Source organism: Argentina silus, assembly GCF_951799395.1.
Source record: "Argentina silus genome assembly, chromosome: 19".
Classification (NCBI taxonomy): domain Eukaryota; kingdom Metazoa; phylum Chordata; class Actinopteri; order Argentiniformes; family Argentinidae; genus Argentina; species Argentina silus.
Window position 1 is genome coordinate 8,113,967 of NC_139673.1, and position 7,534 is coordinate 8,121,500.

Genomic DNA, 7,534 nt, shown 5'->3' on the forward strand with positions numbered 1-7,534 from the left:
ATTACCTGTGTAGCAGTAGGGTCACCCATGCCTTACGTCAAATGGATGCTAAACTCTGAGGATCTGACACCAGAGGACGAGACACCTCTGGGTCGGAATGTTCTGGTGCTCAACAGGGTACGGGAGTCGGCCAACTACACCTGTGTGGCCATGAGCAGCCTGGGCATCATCGAGGCGGTGGCACAGATCACTGTCACGTCCCAGCCCAAGACCAGAGAACAAGCCCCCTCCAGTCCACCCCGGAACGTCCAGGCCCGGATCATATCCGCTAACACCATGGTGGTGCGCTGGGACCAGCCGGAGGAGCCCAATGGACAGATCAACGGATACCGGGTGTACTATACCATGGACCCATCTCAGGACATGAGTCACTGGCAAATCCATAATGTCCAGAACAGCACCGTCACCACCATCCAGAGCCTGGTGATATCAGAGACGTACACCATCCACGTCTTGGCCTTCACCTCTGTGGGCGATGGGCACTTCTCTGACCCCATCCATGTCAAAGTGCTTCAAGGAGTCCTTGGACAGCCAACAATCAGCCCAGGCCCAGAGAGCGAGCCTCACACCGATTTGATTGCCCGTTTTATGTCTTTTCTTGGCTTAGGTTAGTTGATCAAATCAAGGTTTAAATCAAGATTAAAGTTACATTATGGAGTATTTTGTCCCTGGGGGTGCTCTTGAGCCAAAAGGGGTCAGAAATAATGCCCAGAAATGATCTCATTGGTCAAAAAGGGACACACACCTCCCAATGCCCATGAGCATAAGCTTGTTTGTAAGGTTTGTAAGCCTAAAACATATGTAATATGTGATATACCAAATATATATTCAATATATGATTTGGTAAAGATTTGAAGTAAACAATTAGCAATAAGTATTTTTAAGTGTCTAAAATTACACCTCCCACAAACCTACACAGTCTTTGAAAATCTGGTATCATTGTTAAATTGTCACACGTTAAAAAACATGTAGTAGGGTAACTTAAGATCCCTTAAAATGATGGTTGTCATATGTAGCCTATTATGGAATACTAGTATAGCCTAGTATTGAAAACTTTCATTATGTTTCACCACAAGTGCCTTATGTATCTGCTGATGGCTCATTATGGCATGAGATGAAGACAGGTGTCAATACAGGGGCTTGAGACATGACATGGATCATTGTAATTGCATTGTATCATGCAGACTTACATTGCAATTGACACACATCCAGTTGTACACATACATTGTTACATAAACTAGATCCTTCCTTTTTAATTGAAGGTTGCATCACTTTTCTGGTGACACTGATTACTGTTCCCTTGTTCCAACTCAAAATCTATTAAACTTAATTGATTTTTTTTTAAAAAGGGCAGTGTACCCAAATCCTTTCATACATGACTCCTCTGAGAAACAATAACATGAGTTATTAGACAGTGAGTTCATTGTTTAGAATTATTTGGCCAATTAGAGTAACACCAGTGTAATACCCTATGTAATAAATGTGTAACAAACTAGTAAGTAGGCCTATATGTAATTAGGCTGTAGTAACTATGCTCACCTTTTATGCTGCACTTGTATTTCTTATATACAAGCATAATTGCACTGTTTACATTTGCACTGTTTTATTATTATTATTGTTGCTTTTTTATTATCACATGCTGCCTTAAATTTCAATAAAGTGTTTACAATGGTATCAATACCTCTCAAATGTTACCCATGATTTATTATAGAGTACTGTAGGCGAGAGAGAGAGTACTGTAGGCACGTGAAGTATTGGTATTGGTATTGTCTAGGGAACTAGAGTCTCAGGCAAGGGCAATCTCTGAACCCAGAATCTAATCTAGACTACAGGCAAGGTTACACATCACTTGAGCATAGTTTACCGCTGTTCACCTTTGTTACATATCTGACAAAGTAAGCCTATCTATGGCCTTAATTTCTGTTTCCCTTATTAATGCAATATTATTGCACTGTACTATATTACTATGGGGACCCACGTCAAGGCCATTTCTAGTTTTCACCACAGGTTGGCAGCAGAGTATAATGTATAGAGATGGGTGGCCAGCTGTGAATTCATACCTGCATGTATTGCTATACTGTCACAAGCTATAGGCCTACATGTCAAAACAAAGGCTACAGTATCCACATGTTTAACATCACCACAGTGTGTCAATAAAGAAAAAGGCGTACTTTTTCTACAAAATGTCATAGCTTACATTAGGTGCATTCGGAAAGTATTCAGACCCCTTCACTTTTTCCACATTTTGTTATGTTACAGCCTTATTCTAAAATGGATTCAATTCATTTTTTTCCTCATCAATCTACACACAATACCCCATAATGACAAAGCGAAAACAGGTTTTTAGAAATGTTTGCTAATTTATTCATAATAAAAAACTGAATTGTCCGTAGAACTCAGAGACAGGATAGTGTCGAGGCACAGATCTGGGGAAGGGTACAAAAACATTTCTGCAGTATTGAAGGTCCCCAAGAACACAGTGTCCTCCATCATTCTTAAATGGAAGAAGTTTGGTACCACCAAGACTCTTCCTAGAGCTGGCCGCCCGGCCAAACTGAGCAATGGGGGAAGAAGGGCCATCGTCAGGGAGGTGACCAAGAACCTCATTCCTCTTGCAATCTCTGATACAGTTTTCGTCTTATCTGTCCACAAGACTGTGTTAGGTACTTTTTAGCAAACTGTATTCTGACCATCCTTTTTGAGGATAACTAGCGGTTTGCATCTTGCAGTGAAGCCTCTGTAGTTTGGCTGGTGACTTATTCTGCGGTTGGTAGTCTCTGACACATTCCCACCTACCTCCTGAAGAATGTTCCGTGATCTGTGGTACAGTTGTTTTTGGGGCTTCCTTAATTATGGTGAGCAATCTTCGGTCATCCACTGTTGAAGTCTACCAGCCCGTTTGCGATTGCTGAGATCACCAGTGCTTTCTTTCTTTTTTTATTGATGTTACAAACTTTTGATTTTGATAAATCTAAGGTTTTGGCTATGTTTCTGATATATTTTTCTGGTATTTCAGCCCCATAATGGCTTCCTTGACTCCAAAGGCAAATGCAAAGCCTAGATCAATACTAGACATCTGTCAAGCCAAGTTGCCATGGAGACTTCCATTAGACTATGTCTAAAAAGGGTTGTCATTTCTAAATGGTGAAACCAATCTGAAAAAAGAAAATGTTGAATTAAAGCTGATCTCATAGTAATTGTTGTCTCCGAGTATAGAGCTACAAGAAGACAAAATGCTTCCTCTTTCCAATACCTATGGAGGGCACTATATCTCTCTATTTCAGAAGGATTTGTAGAGATTGAGTCTGATTGTATGGTAGAAGGGCAGGTGTTACCTGTGATATTGTTTAGAAATGACAGATTTGGTTTGCCTTGACACTGACTTCCACTGATCCTCCCCTTTGATCTCTGTGGCTGTGGAATATGATGACATATTAAGCTGCACCTGCGGATCAGTTCAAAGTGTATCAGCTGCTTGGAAAAGGCGTGTGTGTCCCAGTTTGACTTTAAGCCTGCTGCTGCACCATTGCTGAAGTGTTCCTTTTCGATACAGCTCCATCAACAAAAATATGGCGGTTCAATACCTTGTTAATTAGGGATGAAGATTCTGTTGACCATCTGAACACTCAAATAAATATTCCCTGACTAAGGGAAAATACACTCTGATATTTGAAGGTATAGTAGAGACTGCTTTGAATGGATAACGAGATGAGATGAAATATAGCTAAATATAGATATCAACATTTCCGTTATCATGTTTCACTATCACAGGCTGTAAAGTCTAATATGACTTTGCGTGTGTGTGTATTATTATATTGTTTGTGTTTTGAGTTTCCCTCTTTAAAGTACACACAATTGGAACGAAAAGATGTGGAACTGGCTCTCAGATTGTAAGGAGGGGCTGTCCTCTTATACCTCCAAATTAAGAAAAAATAAGTGTTCCTTTTTATTTGGTTGGCCCCGCCTGAACCTTGTCCCTGTGTAACCCCCCCCCCCCCACACACACACACACATACACACCATCTTGTCATCTCCTGCCCAGGAGCGGAGGCGACACAAAAGCTCTCTCCCAAAGCAGAGTTTTGCTCTTATCACCAAGCCTGCAGCTGCCACCCATATACAGCAACTACATACTCCACAATGCAACAGAGGGAGAGAGAAGTGGTTGGCTTACCATTGCCTACAATGGGATGTAATAGAGACATGGGGAACTTTTTGCTCTGTGCATCACTAATACATTTGTAGTGAGGGCGTAGATATTAATATATATATATATATATATATGCATCTATGTTAGGTGGGAGACTGAGCTTGCCTTTATCACCCTTTGAACTCTCCAATTCCCTCACTTTATTTTTTTAAGCGGGCTTGTGCTTATCCCTCCATGTCTGTGCCTGTCATGTGTACTGTTAGACTGTCTCTCCAGGGATTTGTCTGTTCTCTCTCTGCAGCAATTCAGAATATGTCTCCCAAAACGCTGCGAATCAGTCTAGCCAGACGCTCGCTGTCCCAAGAGGCTGAAGCATACTGCAGGGGATGAACTAATGTACCTTCTAAAGAATAAAGTGCCGCGGTATCGTCATGGGCGCACACTTTGTGTCTAAACCTCCTGTTCTATCTGTGTTTTCTCCTTTCTCTCTTTTTCTCTCTCTCTCTCTCTCTCTCTCTCTCTTTCCCCTCTCTCTTTCCCTCTGTGTCCAGGGCAGCTGGAGGGGGGGGGATGTGGAGTGTGAGCAGTGTGAAGTGTGTGTGGCGTGCCACATAGTGTGAACCAGAGCGGCAGGGCGGGCACGGAGAGACAGCTGCGTCCAGCCGCAGGACAGGTCATGCAGACACATGGGTAGGTAGGCTCGGGCACCGCGGGGGGACAAGCCCGCATTCCAACCTATCTTACCATTTACAAAGCCGTTTTCATGTGAAGAAAACCAGAGGAAAATGTGTATCTGATATGAGCGGTCCACTCTAATGACCTATAGCCATTCAAGGTTATATATGGCAAAGGCCACTAACCCTAACCCTAACCCTAACCCACTAACCCTAACCCTAACCCTAACCCACTAACCCTAACCCTAACCCTAACCCACTAACCCTAACCCTAACCCTGTAGTGGGGAGAGCCCTTAATGAATGGCCACCCTGATTGCGGGTCTTGTAGGAAGTGATAGTGAAAGGAAAATGCTTGACAAAAGATTTCGGTATGGGCAAGCAAACAAAAGATCCCATTGGCAGACCTGTCACATGTCAGCGAGCACAACCTTCCTGTTTTCGATCAATCAAGCTTTTCACCTTTCACCTTTCACTGATAGAGATGTCTGGGGAGGTGAATGCTCCTTCTGCCTCCTCCTACTCCAATTGCATGCCTGTGCAGTTCTCATCCAGATCTCTTCAAGGAAGGAGTGTGGGAGGGAGGGTACACTTTTACAGAAATGGTCGTCATCCAAGAAGGATGCAATTACTGACAGAGCTTGTTATGTTTTCTTAAGCACTAAACTGAAGAAGCATGCCTACATGTAACATTCAAATTCAGTAAATATCACCCCCCCTTATTTCTTCTGTGTGTTTCCAGACAGAATTTCAGAGCTCTGTGCAGTGTTTACTGATTTGTGCTCATGCATGACTGACTTGTTGAAAAAAATGGCAAACATTGGGCATTGTTTTCTGTGCCACTGAACTAACAGGCCTATACTATGTGTGTACTGTAGGGTGTGAAGCACTGATTTCAGTAAAGCTTGGCGGATTGTGTAGTATTTGTATTTTGCTTCTTTCTGCAATAAGAAGGAATTTTTAGCAGATTGGCTGTGAAAATGTATTTGAGAGTAATGAGGAGGGAGTTGAAATTATCTTTGCTTTTATCTTTATCTAAGGTGTTGCTTTTTATAATAGAGATCCACTTAGCTTTGATCTTCTGATTAGACATCTTAGAATGCTGAGCCAAACTGATCCCCATATTTGTTATAACCCCCCCCTCCTTCTCTCTCTCTCTCTCTCTCTCTCTCTCTCCCCTCTCTCTCTCTTCCCTGTCTCGCTCTCTTCCCTCTCTCAAAACAGCTGGGCTATGAGCTATGACAAGTTATTGTATCCTCTAATTCAATATATCTCAGACAGAATGATGAGAGCAAGCAACATTATACAGTTATTTGATTATGGGCCACTCCACCCATCTGCTCTGTCCTGAGTGAACGTGTCATATTACCACCCAACAGGGTAAAGGTGAGGTGGAAAAGCTCTCCATCACAGTTCTAGGCAGTTTATAAGACCAGAGAGTCCATATAGAAGCGGTTGAACGACCACTGACATTTCAGACCAATCAGAACTGACGAAACAAGACAGTCAAGACAATAAGGGGGATTGTTTGGCTCCAAGTATTCCCATTGGGGGAGAAAAGGAGACAAGGAGTTCCAGTGCTTTTCTCCCATCTTCAGTTTCTTTTCTCTCTCCATTCTCATCGGCTCACCTCTTGTAAGGACGGCCTGAATGAAATGGCAAGTCTGAATGGCAGCATGGACAGGAGAGGGCTGCTGACGCAGTCACAACACTCTCTTTCATGATCCAACACAAACTTCTACTATTAACCAAGAAAATCATACGGTGAAAAATGAGTCAAATATGTTTGTGGTTCCACTAAAAAATTATAATAAATCCTTCTTCTGGCATTATGACTGCCTATAGCCCCTGGTCCTAGCATTGATTACTTTATCTTATGATGACTGATGGATAGATGATTCACTTACTTAAACAAATGTATTTGTTGTAAGTCGCTTTGGATAAAGGCGTGTGCTAAATGCCATAAATGTAAATGTAAATGTAACTAAGATGATTCTTTGAAGAATGACTTGAGTTGTTGAAATACACTGAAAACAGCATCACGGTTTCTTTATCACTCCTACTTGCCATCCTACTGTGATATAGTCGCTCCTATTTGTAAATGTACAGGCCTTTACAGCAGCACCACACAATGTGTAACCAAATACAAGACCGGTGGACAGAAGGTCAAGTGGTTAAAGTCTGACGGAGGTAACGGGAGACCTGGTCTCCTGTCCCCACCTTTGTCTTCGGTGGCCATGCTTTAGCAAGAGTTTACAAAGTCGAGCAATGCGTTCAGCAGGCTCTTTCTTTTCTTTATGTGGCTCCTTTCTCCCAGAGAAATGTCAAAGTCTTTTTTACATAACCTCCAGGGAGAAAGACACAAAGATGGCTCTGTGTGTACATTTGTTTGGTAACACCCACCAGCACAAAGGCAAAGACTGCAAACAATACCGCTTCATATGAAAAAAAAAAAAATCCTCTCTCTCCATAAGTTTACATACAGTACATGACAAAAAAATGATGTTGATGGAGCATCTCAGACCAACTCCGCCTGGGCTCCATGCAGCTAACGGTACGTCGCTGCTTTTAAAGCCTACGGCCCTTCTCAGGCTCTGCTTCACAGCACAAACGACCTCTCTGGACAAGTAGATGGGAATACAATGAACCTCTCAGACCTTTTAGACCTCCACCACGTTCATCCTACCACTCAGAGCGCTGACACCCCTGCC